Source organism: Salvelinus sp. IW2-2015, linkage group LG36 (assembly GCF_002910315.2).
Source record: "Salvelinus sp. IW2-2015 linkage group LG36, ASM291031v2, whole genome shotgun sequence".
In the NCBI taxonomy this organism is placed as follows: Eukaryota; Metazoa; Chordata; class Actinopteri; order Salmoniformes; family Salmonidae; genus Salvelinus; species Salvelinus sp. IW2-2015.
In genome coordinates, this window is record NC_036875.1 from 30,289,858 (window position 1) to 30,309,518 (window position 19,661).

Here is a 19,661-nt window from a genome sequence, read left to right on the forward strand (position 1 = left end):
GTGGTGTATTTTGCTAACGTGTTTAGCTAATAGATTTACATATTTTGTCTTCCCTGTAAAACATTTTAAAAATCTGAAATGGTGGCTTTATTCACAAGATSTGTATCTTTCATCTGGTGTCTTGGACTTGTGATTTAATGATATTTAGATGCTACTATCTACTTTTGAAGCTATGCTAGGTATGCTAATTAGTGTGTGGGGGGTGTGGGGGGTGCTCCCGGATCCGGGGTAGAGGCTCGTGAAAGGTTAACATAGAGCCAGATCAGCAACACACAATAACCACAGAAACTCAGTAACCTAGTCTTGAGTTGCCACACTTTTCACTGGGATATTGGACCGAACAAACTTAAGACAGAAATTGAGATTCACAGCTACCCAACAACAATCAACACATTGCAATGATAAAACATGTACGTCATTTAGCAGACACTCTTATCCAGAGAAACTTACAGTAGAATGCATATATTTTCATAATTTTCTTTTTTTTCGTTCCAGTCCCCCACGAGAATCAAACCCACAACCCTGGCGTTGCAAGTGCCATGCTCTACCAGCTACAAAGGACATATACATAGCTGGACTGTGGAGGTGAACAAACCCTAACCTCGTCAATTGCTAACCTCGTCCTCAGCCTCCATTAAACAAACCCTAGCTGAGACTTACAAACGTTGCCAATATTACTTTAAGGAGGTTTTTCAGTGCAGAGAAAAACACTAACATGTGGTTTCTGATGTGCACTGTGTACTATTGATACATTTGAACTAGACCTTACTGTAGTAACTACAGAGATATTTATATCTCCAGAAATAGAGTGTGGTGAGATGAGGTGTTAGCTCTGTTCCCTTTCGCTCTGGGTCTCTCTACTACAGCTTTCTCTCTTTCTATCACCACACAGTACAGTAGGTACATAAATACATGTTTCCGTCCCCATCCAGACCCAATGTATGGTTATAGGAGGGACAAACACACACACATGCACACACACACACCATATGTATAAGTTTAAAGTATTATGTTTAAGCGTTGCTGTCAAAGTGTCTTCAGACGGAAGACGGTTTAGAGAGTCTTACATTGTATCTTATAGTCTTGCATTGCTAAATGTGCTGTATACGTTTAGTGCCCAGCTTTACCATCGGTGAGTGTGTGTTTGTATGTCTCTATGTACATAGTTTTCCTGGTTCACAACTAGACTACAGCACACTCACTACAGCGTCAGTTAAGGGCTAGGAAACAGGTTGAGGAAGATTCCTGGGATGTTTTCCCTGAGAATGATTCTAAGGCTCAACTATTGTCTTCTAGAACATAGCAAAGCTTTTCACCTCCACACCCAATGACACAAAAATAAGCAATTTCTGACTCAAGCATTATAATTGTTTTCAATCGTAGGATAAGTGACGTGCAATTGCTTTAGTCTGTAAAATACATATCTCATACTGAGCTACAACGTGAAGTAACCATTATCTGCCATTTTGTATTATACTAACAGGTTTTTGCAATTTGCTAGATGTTAATGGTAAAACATTGACAATCCTCAGATACATCAGAGAGTATTGGGTCATTGGTGTTCAATATAACGTACATGAGGTTTGGGCTATATACTGTAGAAGGGACATAAGGGGAAACAACTTTAGAGAAACATTTACCATTGGGCAGCCGAGTTCCTGGGTCACATGACCCTTCTGACCCGGGGACCCCATCCTGTAGGTTGTTTGGGCTGTCAATCATGGGCTCCTCCAAACCCGATCCCTCTTCCCCGCTTTGGCCCATGTCCTCTGCTGTGGTCCTCCTGTCCCCTTCATCTTCTTCATCTTCATCTTCCTGTTTGATTGTGTTTTCTAGAAGAGACCATTATGACCAATCAAGTTATTGTTTGATGGTTTTTGGCCAATTACATTAGATTATTTTTGTGGGTGATCCTTGTTCTCAGTAGGTGTGGGAACTGAAGGTTGAGATTGTACATCTTGTGAATCTGTTTCTCTTTGACTAACTCCATTGATAGGAATACGTTCATACAATCTGCATGTCATTTCCCCTGGCGAAACAAGTGATATAATGATGCTCACAGTATTAGGAAAGTTTATGCTAAACCCCCTGAGACAGAGACTCTCCACACCTGACTAACAATTACACTATTTTAATTGTAAGCAACTATAAGTGCTATTTTTAAAGCTGAAACTCCTGGAATGCACACAGTTAACATGTTATGTAAAGATACACTTGGTTACTCCCAGAAATGGTCTGTGTGTAGTGATGTGACGTGCTCTGAACATTATTTGGGGAGAGATGAGAAACAGGCTTGTCTAGTTCCAGTCAGTCCCTGGGGAGGAGAAGAGGGAGGGAGGAAGAAGATGAAAGAGGAAGAATGAGGGGGAGGGGAATGTCCTAGTCTAAACAGGTGCTGCTGAGCCCCTGATGTTTTCCACGTGACTGGTGTTGGGTTAGAGACTGGCTGGATGGGATGTGGGGGAGGGGGGCTGGCTGGCTGACTGACTGACACTGACTAAAGGCAGGAAGGCCTCTGCTGTTTCTACTGCCACAAGACTCCTAGTATCTGTGATGACAACACACACACAACACACACACACACACACACAACACCCACACACACACACACACACACACACACACACACACCACACACACACACACACACACAAAAGCCACAGAATAATATTCAGAGATTCAGAGATGTGCTCTCCCATACAATGCATTTGTTTGAATATAGGGACCTTTAAGGTTGAACATACAGTAGGCTACAGGGACCTTTAAGATTGACATAGGTTACAGGGACCTTTAAGATTGAACATAGGCAGAAGGTGACTCCTTGCATTCCTCTGCTGCAGTCAGGAAAACCTTATCCGGATAGTAGTGTCAACCATTTAGACAAGGCTGTTTGTGATTTGTGACTGACCATGATCACAGGGTGGGTACGCAAGGAGACAAAGCAATAGCCCCAAACCTCTCACACCTATATCCATCTCATACCCATGTCCCCTTAGGCTCCTAGACTCCATAAACACAAGGGGAGTGTGTGGGGTGATTGCTTTAGGGATGACAACAATGTGCCAATGTGGTGTTTGCTTTAGGGATGACAACAATGTCCACTGTGGTGATTGCTATAGGGTTGATATCATCCATCTGTCTCACAACATAGGACACATAGAATTCAGGACTCCTGCTATTGTCAGCAATGACATGACAATCTCTGCAACAACATGGCAGTCTTTTCTTTAGCAATATTCCCCCTTCTATCTATATCCCTGTCTGAACTGAAGGAGCCCCTGTTTTACTAACAGCATGACATTGAGGTTATCATCCAGAACTGTATCCTGGCAACACGGAACAGCTCTATTGGTTTTCATATTTTCCTCCCAGACGAGGGGTACGGGAGATGGGATATATAAAATGACGAGCTCTGCAGTTTTGCTAGTGGCGCTGTCTAGGCATTTAGCTGAAGTCAACGAGAAAAGCATTTAAAATGATCTACCTTATTAATAGTTTGATTGTAAACATATAGCAAACATGTTCTGTAGTTTTGTACAGTGACACAATTGGTCAATTTCAAGAGAAATTCAGCATCAGTCAGTGTTATGTTACAACAATGGTGTCGAAACGGAGTGGTGTTAGGCAACTTCCGGGTCAGGATGACACAGGCTGTGTCAGTGAGAACGATCTGCCTCTTTAACACTGTAGTCTGTGAGAGCTATCTCCCTCTGAGACTCTCTCCCTCTTTAACACTGTAGTCTGTGAGAGCTATCCCCTTTGAATCCTCTCCCTCTTATAACACTGTAGTCTGTGAGAGCTATCTCCCTTTGAGACTCTTCCCTCTTTAACACTGTAGTCTGTGAGAGCTATCTCCCTCTGAGACCTCTCCCTCTTTAACACTGTAGTCTGTGAGAGCTATCTCCCTCTGAGACTCTCTCCCTCTTTAACACTGTAGTCTGTGAGAGCTATCTCCCTCTGAGACTCTCTCCCTCTTTAACACTGTAGTCTGTGAGTGCTATCTCCCTTTTGAGACTCTCTCCCTCTTTAACACTGTAGTCTGTGAGAGCTATCTCCCTTTGAGACTCTCTCCCTCTTTAACACTGTAGTCTGTGAGAGCTATCTCCCTCTGAGACTCTCTCCCTCTTTAACACTGTAGTCTGTGAGTGCTATCTCCCTCTGAGACTCTCTCCCTCTTTAAACACTTTAGCCTGAACCCCAGGTCTGTTTGTGGGGTCTTGCAGACTCCTTTGAACTATTAATGACCATAGCAGTTGGCAAGCCAGCATAAACAGATATGGGACAGGTACTAATACTGGGGATGCTGCGGGAAACAGCTTCCCTTTTCTGCTTCAGCTACCACATGGTGAATAGCACCCTCAGCTCTTCCTGTTCTGTTCATTTAGGGGAAGGAACTATGCAAGACCCTTCAGATAAGACATGAGTTGATAAGATAAACTGTTTCTCTTAACACACATAATCCTCTTGAGTGTGGGTGTGTGTGCGTGTGTATGTTCCTCTCTGCGTCCATACATACGTGTGGTGTTTGTGTGCACGTATATGTTCAGCAACCACTCACCAGTGGGTGAATTAGGATGCTGGAGCTGCTGTCCATTGGTGTGTTTGCCGACAGGTCCACCAACATTCTAGAGTTCTCTGTCTTCCTGGGAGAGCAGTCTCCGTTACCTGGGAGACAGACAGACAACAAAGAAGCTGGGAACATCGCTCTGCATTGCATTGCACTGCACACATAAGCATACAACTCCATCTGTACAAACAGCATACACACACACACACACACACACACACACACCACACACACACACACACACACACACAACAAACAACAACACAACACACACACACACACACACACACACACACACACACACACACACACACACACACCACACACGACACACACACATTGCAGTCACTCACACACACATTGCTTTTGATAGGTGTCAGTTGAAGCAATCACACCTTGCCAAAATAGTGACAAAACACCTGATTACCTGGGGATAATCTTAATTTTTATTTCACTTATGTTAAGAGGAAATAATTTAGCAAACTAGGCCAGGAGGCAAGTGTCAATATGACTATTTGTATGATACCCTGTTCCGGATCCTAAACAGCAAATGTTCCAATGTTGAATCAACTCTGACAATTTTAAACTTAAGACTGGGCCAGTGTGTATATGGGTCCACTTTCAGTGTTAAATTAACACTGTGTTGGGCCTCCCAGGTTGTGCAGCGGTCTAAGGCACTGCATCAAAGTGCTGAGGAGCCACTACAGCCTGGGGTTCGATCTGTGACCAGGAGCACCATAAAGCAGCACACAACTGGCAATGCACCATCCGGGTTTGGTCAGTGGGTTTTCCTTGGCTCATCTAGCGACTCCTTGTGGCGGGCCGGGTGCCTGCAAGCTGATTGTGCTCGTCAATTGAACAATGTTTCCTCCGACATATTGGCAAGGTTGACTTCTGGGTTAAGTGAGCATTGTGTTAAAGGTCATGAACAGCCATAATCATGTTTTTACTCAAATGTGATGATATTTGGATGAAACCAGATCAAAGTATGAAAAATTACTTTTGCTTCGACATTGATAAAGTTTGATCATAAACTTTTTCACTCATAATTTTTCAGGATTCATTCAGGATTATTCAAATACTGGGAAAAAATATGTAAATTTTAATACTTTAATACACATATACAGTAAGCGAATTTGTCCCAATACGTTTGGTCCCCTAAAATGGGGAGACTTTGTACAAAAAGTGCTGTAATTTCTAAACAGATCACATAAGGATGGAAAATACATTCAAATTAAAGCTGTCCAAAACTCAGTTTTACAGTTTCACGCAGTTTTACATGGGAATCAGAATGACAGTTTGGGACCTTTAAGAAGTAGTGGGGCTTGGCAGGTCATGTTTCGGAGGATGCATGTCTCGACATTCGCCTCTCCCGAGCCCGTTGGGAGTTGCAGCGATGAAACAAGGTCGTAACTACCAATTGGATATCATGAAAATGGGGTAAAATTATAAATAATAAAAAAATAACACTGTACTTAGTGCTGATGCTGTTACACTTTGTCAGTTTTAGGGAATTATCACATTCAGTGCTATGCAATAACTCCTCATATATAATTTTTAACACTAGGAAGTGTATATATAATGAACAAAAATATAAACACAACATGTTAAGTGTTAGTACCATGTTTCCTGAGCTGAAAAAAAAGATTGCAGAAATGTTCCATATGCACTAAAAACTTATATATGTGAACAAATGTGTTTACATCCCTGTTAGTCAGCATTTCTCATTTGCCAAGATAATCCATTCACCTGAAAGGTATGCATATCAAGAAGCTGATTAAACAGCATGATCATTATACAGGTACACCTTGTGCTGGGGACAATAAAAGGCCTACTCTAAAATGTGCATTTTTGTTGCAAAACGTAATGCCACAGATGTCTCAAGTTTTGAGGGAGCGTGCAATTAGCATGCCGACTGCATGAATGTCCACCAGAGCTGTTGCCAGAGAATTGAATGTACATTGTTCTACCATAAGCCACCTCCAACATCATTCTATAGAATTTGGCAGTACGTCCAACCGGCCTCACAACCGTAGACCACATAACGCCAGCCCAGGACCTCTACATCCAGATTCACCTGCGGGATCTTCTTAGACCAGCCACCCGGACAGCTGATGAAACTGAATATTTCTTTCTGTAATAAAGTCCTTTTGTGGGAAAAAGTTAATTCTCATTGGCTGTGCCTGGCTCCCCAGTGAGTGGGCCTATTCCCTCCCAGGCCCACCCATGGCTGTGCCCCTGCCCAGTCATGTGAAATCTATAGATTAGGACCTAACAAATGTATTTGAATTGAGAGATTTCCTTATATAAACTTTAACACATTAAAATCGTTGCATGTTGCGTTTATATTTTGTTTCAGTAATAGTTTGCACCAACGGTTTTATGCAACAACACCTCATAGTATTTTTAAACATTACGCCAAGAGGTCCATAGCCCTTGATAAGGTGTTGGGTTAAGGACATTACAGTATGTTTTACAACTCCTTAATGTTACATGCTCTTATGTAAGCATTTATAAAAACTTCAGAACTGCCAGCAGACGTGCTCTTACTTTAATTAACGTAATCATAGAACACTTAAACTGATACAACACTTCTACTCACAGGTGGCCAAAATTAACTAACTGTACTCCACGACACCACTCCAACATAATTTCCGAATGGGTTCCTGCTCAAACGTAATTATTAAACTTCTTGCAACAATACATTACATACAGTTGAAGTCGGAAGTTTACACACACTTAGGTTGGAGTCATTAAAACTCATTTTTCAACCACTCCACACATTTCTTGTTAACAAACTATAGTTTTGGCAAGTCAGTTAGGACATCTACTTTATGCATGACACAAGTCATTTTTCCATCAATTGTTTACAGACAGATTATTTCACTTCACAATTCACTGTATCACAATTCCAGCGAGTCAGAAGTTTACATACACTAAGTTGACTGTGCCTTCAAGCAATTTGGAAAAATCCAGAAAATGATGTCATGGCTTTAGAAGCTTCTGATAGGCTAATTGACATAATTTGAGGTGTACCTGTGGATGTATATCAAGGCCTACCTTCAAACTCAGTGCCTCTTTGCTTGACAGCATGGGAAAATCAAAATAAATCAGACAAGACCTCAGAAAAAAATGTGTAAACCTCCACAAGTCTGGTTCATTCAGGCATTTGGAGCAATTTCCAAATGCCTGAAGGTACCACGTTCATCTGTACAAACAATAGTACACAAGTATGAACACCATGGGACCACGCAGCCATCATACCGCTCAGGAAGGAGACGCGTTCTGTCTCCTAGAGATGAACATACTTTGGTGCGAAAAGTGCAAATCAATCCCAGAACAACAGCAAAAGACCTTATGAAGATGCTGGAGGAAATGGGTACAAAAGTATCCATATCCACAGTAAAACGAGTCCTATATTGACATAACCTGAAAGGCCGCTCAGCACTGCTCCAAAATCGCCATAAAAAAGTCAGACTACGGTTTGCAACTGCACATGGGGACAAAGATTGTACTTTTTGGATACATTTCCTCTGGTCTGATGAAACAAAAATATAATTGTTTGGCCATAATGACCATTGTTATGTTTGGAGGAAAAAGGGGGATGCTTGCAAGCCAAAGAACACCATACCAACCGTGAAGCACAGGGGTGGCAGCATCATGTTTTGGGGTGCTTTGCTGCAGGAGGAAATGGTACACTTCACAAAATAGATGGCATTATGAGGAAGGGAAATTATGTGGATGTATTGTAGCAACATTACAAGACATCAGTCAGGAATTTAAAGATTGGTTGCAAACGGGTCTTCCAAATGGACAATGAACCCAAGCATACTTCCAAAGTTGTAGAAAAGTGGCTTAAGGACAACAAAGTCAAGGTTTTGGGGTGGCCATCAAATCCTTAACCTCAATTCTACAGAAAATTTGTGGGCAGAACTGAAAAAGTGTGTGTGAGGAAGGAGGCCTACAAACCTGACTCAGTTACACCAGCTCTGTCAGAAGCAATGGGCCAAAATTCACCCAACTTATTGTGGGAAGCATGTGGAAGGCTACCTGAAACATTTGACCCAAGTTAAACCATTTAAAAGCAATGCTACCAAATACTAATTGAGTGTATGTAAACTTCTGACCCACTGGGAATGTGATGAAAGAAATAAAAGCTGAAAAGAAATCATTCTCTCTACTATTATTCCGACATTTCACATTCTTAAAATAAGTGGTGATCCCAACTGACCTAAAACAGGGAATTTTTACTAGGATTATATGTCAGGAATTGTATTAAATGTATTTGGCTAAGGTGTATGTAAACTTCCAACTTCACCTGTACCTCTTAAGGCCTTATTTAAGAGACCTTTTTTTTATCCTAATAGAGTAGCCTGACACTCAATTTCAACAGACCAAATTTTGCTAGCTTGCAAAGTGATAAGTAATTTCTATTGGAAATCAGCCAGAGATAGAATAGCAACAACCAAAATGTTTATTCATCTGCAAACTGCACTCCAAACAAATTGGACTACCTAAACCATTTAAACTGGAACAACCATTTCAGTAACGGGTGCTATAAATCCAACTAACTGATTGGATTAGTTTAGAAAATGTGTATTTATCTTTGTGTAGCATAAGATTAATATCTCAATCAATCAATGAACATGCCAAAACACAGCTGAAAAAAAACCAATCCTAAAACAAATCTACCTGCAGAAAAGCATGCTGGGAAATATTATAATGATGGGCGTGGTTTTAAACTTGTGACGAGGCGGCATTTGCCACAGCACTTTTCAATCGTTTTTTATTTAGTCTAATAAAAAAGATCAATGCAAAACGTAAAAATTATTGGAAAAGTTCTGTTTTTTCCCCGATTTTTCCTCATGATTTGTCAACTCACACTCAATTTCTCTGTCATTCACATTGGAGTGCTGCTGCAGGCTATTTGTGGTTCTTGACCAATCATATTCACGGAAATCGCAGGACACGCAGGCCAGGCACAACGCACAAAGCTCAAGGCGAGCATGACTTTCCTCCGGTATCTATTTAGCAAGAGTGATAACACATCACTCTTGACAGACACAAGCAAAAGCTCATACATAAATATCGCAGCCTATACACATAAATATTAGCGATCAGACATGCTGTATTGTATTGAAACAATACTATTTTTCAGTCTAATCAAATGTAGGCTACTAACAACAGCATCTGCATAGTCTAGCCTACTATGCGCCCCGTGCCACTTGCCAGGTTAAACGTACCGGTAACATTGGGCCATTTGTTTTGTGAGAAAATGTGAACACGATCAAATTTGGTTTCTATTCTAACATCCTTTAAAATATAGTTAATATGAACAAGTACAAGATTGCTGCAGTTTGACTGGCTTTTCCTCCTCTCCAAGGACAGGAGCTTTTCCTCCTCCCCAAGGACAGGAGCTTTTCCTCCTCCCCAAGGACAGGAGCTTTTCCTCCTCCCCAAGGACAGGAGCTTTTCCTCCTCCCCAGGGACAGGAGGTTTTCCAGCACTTTTTAAACCATGTGATCTGCTTAGAAAAACTCTGGTCCCATCGTAGCCCATAATAAACCTTTTTACAACAGATTTTTTTTGCCACACCACTCTGGGACCTGTGGTGCCACCTCTGCAGGATTTGATGGGAATGTTGTACTGTCCACAGAGTAAAACTGACACAATCACACTCTCACACTCAACTCTGGTTATTAACACCACCACTGGGGTTATTTTAGACCACTAAGTAATAATCTAACACCAACAGAGTTAATGTAACACCTGAATAAACACTATAAATGTTACACTGAAAAATCAACACAAGGTAACACTGGCCCATTTGCTGTGTAAGTCCCTAATCTAACACAGTGCTACACCGATCTTTGCAACCTGTTGCTCGTTCCCCAACAACACTTCCAGTAGCAAATATATTTTCCCTGGGTGGTCCTCCATCCAAGTCCCAACCAGGCCCATCACTTAGGTTTAGGAGCTAACCAGGCCACCACAGGAGTGCAGGATGGAACATGTTTTGCTAGTGGCTACTGCAACTGTCAGCCTCATGTCCTATCCATACAGATCAGATCAGATTGCATCCTCTTAGCACCCACCCTGACACACAGGCAAGGCTATAAGATAGCTGTCCTGTCCACTCAAAGGTAGAGCTGTCCAATCCCTTCTACAGCCTGACCCCAGGGGAGCCTCTCAGCCAAAACAAAACCAACACCACAGCACCTCCAGTGACCCAGGTGTCAAATCCCACACGAGCCACACCACAGCAAAGACAACACTTTACCAGCTAGCACATTTTACAGGAAAGAATTGGAGATGTCAGAGACAATGGCCACCTCAGTCCAACAGTTAATCTTCAATCTTAATGCTTCCCCCATGGAGACTAAAACAAAATGCTAGTATTATATGTGGTAGACCAGTGTTTCATTGTTGTGATTGGCTGCTGCTGAGTGAGGCACTCTGGGAGTCGCGGTCCATGACCATGATGACACAATCCCTGGGTCTGGTCTCAGGTTGCAAGCCACGCTGAAGTTTAAGGAAATCTCAGGTGACCAACGGGCGGCTATCCCTTGGCAGTGCTGTCTGTCGTAGAGACAGGAGTCGCTCTATGACTGGATACGGCAGGCTTTTCCATTACTGTGCTAAGTGTTGATGCCTTGACGACTCTGTGTGGTCGATCAGGTTAGGTAAAGGCACAGTACAGTGGCTCAAAGAGGATGTGTACTAGTAGCATCGGAATGTTGATGGTCCTATGTTTCATGTCCTTGTAATTATTATTGAAAACCTTAATGGCATTTAGCTCAAACGTGTTCATCATCCGCTATTCCTCATACAATCCTTAAAATTACAATCCTTAAAATTGCAGCTCACTGCTCCCAAGGTGAACCCGTGGGCCAGATTGAGGAGTGACTGGGGCAGACAACACATACAAAACACGCACACACACAGTTTGCTGTGTCAAAATCAGAGCTTTGACTGGCACCATACATTAGTTGACTCAATACTGTATGAACCGCCACAACATGTCTGTGCATCAGGGCCAAGACCCAGATGACTTGTATAGACAGGGGAGGTAACTAGAGGAAGATGATGTGTGTAACGCATCAGATATAGATTGTTCCATGTGTAGGCGGCGTGGCCAAAAGGAAAATACATTTTATGAAAATGGCAAAGAGAGAACAAGACCTGATAAACATGTTGGCTTCTGTAGGCCGTTTTATGAAGTGAGTTGAGAATGTGTTGCATCAAATGATCATCATGGTTAAATATATACCGTACTTTACAAGTGGGGAGCACTTCAATAAGCCACAGACACTGGAATGACATAAACTTTGAACAAGAGGTTTGGAACTGTGCAGAATTATTTCCCTATTTCCACACAGGCAGCACAGGCAGGAGCAAGGATCTGGTTTTTCCAGTCAAACCATCAACCTCCAGACCATTCCTCCACACTGTAAGAGACAGAGATCTCATTCATCAGCTTGCCTTTAACAATTTAGAGGAGATATGGCAGTATGCTTCAAACATGAATTGAAACAGAGGGCACTATAATGGCTATATCCTACTCCATCCTACTTTTTCCTTCACACTATATCCTCACTATACCATATTTTGTTCCACTCATCCCAAAACTATTTTCAACACCTGCAACAAGGAGTTGTCAAACTCCAGATGAGCAGTGTGTTCTATCAGAGGGAATCTGTGGAGGGGAGAAAGAGGAGGGAAGTACCACTGTGCCTGGTACAGCACCACCCTACTGATAAGACATCTCTAGGGGAGCCAAGAAGTAGTTGGCCCTTTTACAGGATCAGAACACATGCAGCTCGTGTCTCTCTCCTCTTATCGGATTAGTAAAGCAGAATGACTTCCTCATCTCAGCTGCGTGGAACACGTTCACCTATCCTTGTGTACACTTCCATATCTGTATGAGAGTCAACTGTATTTGTTAAAAAATAGTGTGGCCTCAGCCATGCCCCATACCTTTGACCATAACTCAGCTGTGCAAAACATCACAACATCATGGCATCCTCAAATGTCTGATTGCTTTAGCTTAAAATCACTATAGGAATCAATAACTCTCAGAAACAACCAGAAATGAAAGAGGAGACTGGACTAAATACTAGTTCCAGTTGGATTATATCCAAAAGGATGACAAAACGGCCTCAAAATGTGGAAAATTGGTTAGAAAGACCATAAAACATTTTTCTTTTTTAACAACATAAAATGGTGAATGCAGCATCCACAACTTAAAACACGATGTCACAAACCTTTTAAAGACTTTTAAGAGTTATGATATGTCAATATCATTTTGGTTAGAGCGTGATTGAAAAGTTGACCTACTTGCAGAGTATACATCAGTTGCCTCTGTTTCCATAGTTGGGGGAGAGCTGTAGGTATCAAAAAGAAACAGTAAGTTAGAGCACTCCAGCTGTACCACAGTGCTTACTCTCCTTCTAACCTCTTCTAAATCCTAATGGAATATAACAGATTATACTGTTTGGTTGGAGGGATTTATTTGTACATTATTTTAGGTAACACTTTGTCATAGATTTAATGAATGAGCCATTATGAATGATTATAAATATTTAGAAATGCTGAATTAGAGGATACATTGATTTTGAAACAGGCATGATTAATATTTAACAAATATATCACAATGAAAGTTGAGTGAAAATAAATAAATAAAATGTATTACTGATAACATTTGAGAATGTACAAACATTATACAGAGTTAAATATGAAGACAAAGATGCACGTGTTTTAGTTTTGGCTTTCGAGGTTCCGAAATACTTTAATCTAGCATCCCTGCAACATAAAAGTCTATGGTTCAACTTCCCAGCATGTGGCTGCTGAAGTGCTGGTGGATTGTAACGTTTTAGCCTCTGAATAGAATGCAGTGGTTCATAGAAAGTTGCACTATTAGAGAAGTAACAAATATATCAAGCTAAAACTATAGTATGGGTTAAAAATGTACATAGAGTCAGAACACAAATGTTCCCAGTTCTAGTAGTTTCAGACCCTCTGAAAAAAAGGCCTTAACTCAAAAGAAATATGTCTGAGAGAACAGTAATAAGGTGCAAACCACCACTGGCCAACCTCATGTCTGCGATGAGGGTGACATTTTGTATACATGTATTATCTGTTGGAGGTTCAGGTGAGATTGTATACTATTGATGTGTAACACACAAGATAATTACACTCAGTGTACAAAACATTAGGAACACCTGCTGTTTCCATTACATATACTGACCAGGTGAATCCAGGTGAAAGCTATGATCCCTTGTTGATGTCACTTGTTAAATCCACTTCAATCAGTGTAGATGAAGGGGAGGAGATTTTTAAGCCTTGAGACAATTGAGACATGGATTGTGTATGTTTGCCATTCAGGGGGTGAATGGGCAAGATCAAATATTTAAGTGCCTTTGAACGGGGTATGGTTGTATGTGCCAGGTGCATCGGTTTGAGTGTGTCAAGAACTGCAATGCTGCTGGGTTTTTCACACTCAACAGTTTCCGTGTGTATCAAGAATGTTCCACCACCCAAAGGACGTCCAGCCAACTTGACACAACTGTGGGAACAACTGTGTAATAATGCTGAACTTCTGATATACTGAATATGTCCTTTTCTGCAGTCAAATGTCACTGCTAAATTGGACAGTCAGGGTAATAAACCTATCCGTTCCAGGTTTACTCTCTCTGCTTTCCTAGATGTTTTTGTTATGTCTGGTCAGGTCACCTGAGATTAAATAAGAGTTGTACCTTCAGAAAGTATTCACACCCCTTGACTTTTCCAACATCTTGTTGTGTTACAGCCTGAATTTAAAATGTATTAAATTCAAATGTTTTGTCACTGGCCTACATACAATACCCCATCATTTTAAAGTGAAATAATGTCCTTCGACATTTTTACAAATGTACGAAAAACGAAAAGCTGAAATGTCTTGAGTCAATATGTATTCAATCCAACTGTGATGGCAATCTTAAATAGGTTCAGGAGAAAAAACGTGCTTAACAAGTCACATAATAAGTTGCATGGACTCACTCTGTGTGCAATAATAGTGCTTAACATAATTTTTTTATGACTACCTCATCTAACACATACAATTATCTGTAAGGTCCCTCAGTCGAGCAGTGAATTTCAAACACAGATTCAACCACAAAAACGGAGGAGGTTTTTCAATGCCTTGCAAAGAAGGACATAAAAACCAGACATTGAATATCCCTTTGAGCATGGTGAAGTTATTAATTCCACTTTGGATGGTGTATCAACAGACCCAGTCACTACAAAGATACAGGCATCTTTCCGAACTCAGTTGCCAGAGAGGATAGAAACTGCTCAGGGATTTCACAATGAGGCCAATGGTGACTTTAAAACAGTTACAAAGTTTAATGGCTGTGATATAAGAAAACTGAGGATGGATCAACAACATTGTAGTTACTACACAATACTAACCTAAATGACAGAGTGAAAAGAAGGAAGCCTGTACAGAATAAAAAATATTCCAAAACATATTTTCAATTAGGCACTAAAGTAAAACTGGAGAAAAATGTGTCAAAGAAATTAACTTCATGTCCTGAATACAAAGTCTTATGTTTGGGGCAAATCCAACTCAACACATCTTCATATTTTCATATTTTCATATTTTCATATTTTCAGGCATGGTGGTGGCTATATCATGTTATAGGGAGTTTTTTTGGGGTGGGATAAAAAATAAATGAAATAGAGCTAAGCACAGCCAATCCTAGAGGAAAACCTGTTTCTGTCTGCTTTCCAATAGACACTGGAAGACAATTTCACCTTTCAGCAGGACAATAACCTAAAACGCAAGGCCAAATATACACTAGAGTTGCTTACCAAGACAACGTTGAATGTTCCTGAGTGGCCTAGGTAGCTTTGAGTTAAATCTGATTGAAAATGTATGGCAATACTTGAAAATGGCTTTCTAGCAATGAGCAAATACTGTACAATCCAGGTATGCAAAGCTCTTAGAGACTTACCCTGAAATACTCACCGCTGTAATCGCTTCCAAAGGTGATTCTAACATGTATTGACTGAGGGATGTGAATAGTTATATAAATGAAATATTTTTGTATTTAATTTTCAATCAATTTTCAAAAATTCCTAAAAACATGTTTTCAGTTTGTTCTTGTGAAGTATTGTTTGTAGATGGGTGAGAACAAAAAAATCTAGGTAATCCATTTTGTATTATGGCTGTAACACAACAAAATGCTGAATAAGTCAAGGGGTATGAATACTTTTGTAGGGCACTGTATGACTCACACGAGGACAATATACTCATATTTCAGGTGTAAAAATATAACCGCATTAAGGCCCAATCTTGAGGACAGACCAAGCGAAACATTTTCTACTGTGAACTAGCATACAGATGTCAACATTTTGGCAAATGTCTTGTGTATGACGGCCACGTTTCTCTACATACAATAATAATCACACGTCAATAAAAAATGGCATGCACTTTGGCAACATTTTCCTTCATAATTGACACTTCAATAATTGGGAAACCAATTACAATGCAAATATTGTTTAACCTAAGACTAGGAGAGAAACTATGTCTGTTTTTTAAGAGTATGTTCTATGGAAGAATAGTAAAAACTATATGCTGAATTAAAAGTCATATGTGGTAGACTAGGCTATTCAAATAAATAAATAAATACAAAATAGTTGTTTATACTCTAAACTTTAGAACGCTTAGCAGCCTAAGTATACAAGTTATTACATTCAGTCAATATATTTTATTTTATACGTTTGACAATTGAGATTATAAGTGCTTCGTCAGCAATAAACGGAAAGCCCATAAGAATTTGCACCAACAATCCGCGCCTCCGCTGTGGACACCTGTCTCTAGACGCTCAGTCGTGCACGTGTGTTGGCTTATCTGACAGCCCAAGATCTCCCTTCAGTTTTAAACAATATATGGGTTGATTCTTTTTATTACATGATCGAAATCAAGCCAGATGTTGACAGAATCAGCCGCAACCTGTTATTGTATGATTTGAGCAATCGAATGGGTAGCCCTGTCAATTTATCGATCAATCGCTCAGAAAGAGTAAGCAGAATGAGGACCTTTGAAGTTAAAAGTTCATCTAATGCGACTAGGTAAAAACAATGCTGTTAAGTTATTATAAATGTATTACAAAGTTAGTACGCAAAGTATTCGCGTAGGAATGGTAGCCTAATAATTTTAAATGCATAATAATTTGTATGGTTCTGATAACCAGACTTGATAAATTGACAAAATGTTCAATTGAATATTACCTTTCGGTGTCTCCCCTGTGCAAGTCAGTGATCTTCGTCAGTGGAAGTCGCACCTCGTTCTAAAATACAAAATTAAAATCCCCAGTTGTCTAATACGTATTTGATAGACAATTAATAATAATAAGGTAGGGTCTACTCTCCTCTTTTTAAAAAGAAAAACTTCAGTTGAATATACCACTGTCCTGTCCTGCATACAAACTGAATAAAGTTTAGGAACATGGCAGCACACTCAATAAGTAGCGTTGGTAGTTACTTCCTCTGTGCTGAACTAGCCCGTCAACTTTTTCACCTCAGCCCGCACGCACCTTCCCTTTATGTACAGTATGTATCCTATAATATTCTATGAAGTACACCTACACTTAGCCAAAATATGGGCACTTCAACAGTTATAGACTGTGTATTACTGGATTTTGTATTTATTACAGCAACAATGAGGTCGGGGAAGATATATATCTTGCTTTTAGACTAAATGAAAGAAACAAAGGAACAAAGAAAGAAAGAAAGAAAGCGTAGAATATAACTGGATCCACCGGTTCCTATGGAATTAGCCAAATAAAAGGAGTAGGGAGCAGCCTATTTTTGGCCGAGGGATTCTAAGGAATCGGATAAGCATCGTTATCCAAAAGGTATTGGATGAGGACTAAGAGTGAGTGTGTCAGTGGGCAGTCCAAGAGAGATATGACAGACTGATAGTCCATGCTGTCTCATAGTAACCTGTCATTCACATGCAGGTGCAGGTAGAAAGATATTTCAACAGACAGAACGTCTCCTCAACTATTGTGCCCATTCTGTCTCTATAGCCTAATTCAATTACATAAAATACGAGATTATCCCTCTTGACACTGCAGTTTGGGTTAAAAGCATTTCGAATCATGTCATAGAAAGACTTTGCAGAAGCCCCCACTGCTGCATCAACAGGTATCCGATCATTGTGCAGTCCAGAGCCGTCTGATTTTTATTAGTGAGATGCACCTGTCTCGCTGAATTCCGTGTCTGTGTAGATTGCAGTACGATCTGCATTGTCTGGAATCTGGATCAATGGTCGGATGTTGAGCGTTTATCCACGGACATATTTTAGATCATCATCATAGCAGACAAACTGTCATCCTTGTAGGCTAAATAAATATATAATCATCGCTATTTGTTTTCTTTATTTCGTTACCTTATAATCGCAGGAGATTAAATAATCCCATCACCTATGCTGTGAGGTAAGAACTACACATGTTCACCCATTGGAATGTCTTGCTTGGAATACAATGTAATGTAATACAGTAGTTCCGCAGGCAACAACAGTTAATCCCCCGATACTTCCTCCATCTTCGAAAGCAGAGCAGACGAGCCGCCGAGTGTCTGTTCTGGGAACCTGGTCTAACACAGATAAACTGATCTCTCTCTCTGGCCGTCTGTGCTGTAGGTGCTCGGCAATCGATTACAGTACTTCACAGCCTGTTGCTTTTTTATTTAACACATTGACAAAAAGCTTAAAATAACAGTAAGGCATTTTTATTTTGAGTAAATGGTGAAAACAATGATTGAATATGATAAATTAGGACGATAATAAATAAATGATAAAAGGATCATAATAATAATAAAGCTAATAGTGCTTATTAATTAGGCTACGGTAGATACAGCACTCATAAAAATGTTAATTGTATTACTAAGCAATGGGAAATTAAGTATGAATAAAAATATAAAAGATACATACATGAACACATATTATAAACAAATTATTATTACTATTAATACTACTAATAACTATTATTATGGGAGTCCAATTGTTTGCACATATTTTTGATGCCACATTTGCCTGCATTTGGGCCATTGTCTAAGAGTTCTAATTCATTAAAAACATGGAAACAAACACGAATGCATTATATATCTTATTGGTTATCTATTCTAATAATGTCTTGTCAGAAGTGGTATAAGCAAGAAGCTCTGCATTGTACTGTAGATTCATTATTCTCCTCTTCTGCTCCCTCCTGTGGCAAAGACGAGATTTGTCTGAAATGATCTGAAGTACAGCACAGTATTCAAGAGGTACGGTTGTCAATGCATGCTCTAAAAGCTGCTGTACAATCACAGTGAAAATAAACTAAAAAAGAAACGTGAGAGAGATGTGACATTCAAAATATGTTTTCATGTTTTGTGTTGTTCTTGTGTCACAGATGAAAACTTTAGGTCATCTTAGTCACTTCCAATAAGTGGTTAGATGTTTCACTCTTTAGATTTGATGACCAAAAGTTCTCCAGATGTGATATGACACCTTACTTACTGGTAATGAAAATAAGGTCATGTGAAGAACCTTTAGCCATAACGACACACTTTTGTCACAGCAAAATATATACGTAACCCAATAAAATACATATTCAACATTTCATTTATATTAAACAGAACTTTTGATATTAAGAAATTATCATAATGAATCCCCTAATAAATATACATATTTAAGCCATTATAAATGCTAATATATGTTTCTCAATGTTTATTAACTATATATTTGAATATAATACATAACATGAATTAAAATTAAGGAATTAGTCAGTTACCAATCGTATGTGCATATATAATTTGTAATGCAGTGTGATATATCGATTGTGTCCTGAACATTGGTATTAATTAAAATATGTTTTGGATTATTTTTTCAGAAACATTTAGTTGGAAAGTAGGATACTAAACTGTCAGAAACATATATGAAATGTAATATATATATATAGAATTAGAACCAAAAAACTCTTCTTCTTCTTTTTTTGTTGCTGCAAGATAACATTTGCCCTGCTGGAAAGTGTTAACCTCAGTGTTTATTTTTCACAGTAGCTCCTGG

At 39.7% G+C, this 19,661-nt stretch overlaps 1 pseudogene; it reads right to left on the reverse strand.

Annotated features, from left to right (window-relative positions):
• LOC111959372 (zinc finger protein Helios-like) overlaps positions 1-17,453 on the reverse strand; it is a 36,913-nt pseudogene extending 19,460 nt beyond the window's left edge.
• Between the last annotated feature and the right edge of the window lie 2,208 nt (positions 17,454-19,661).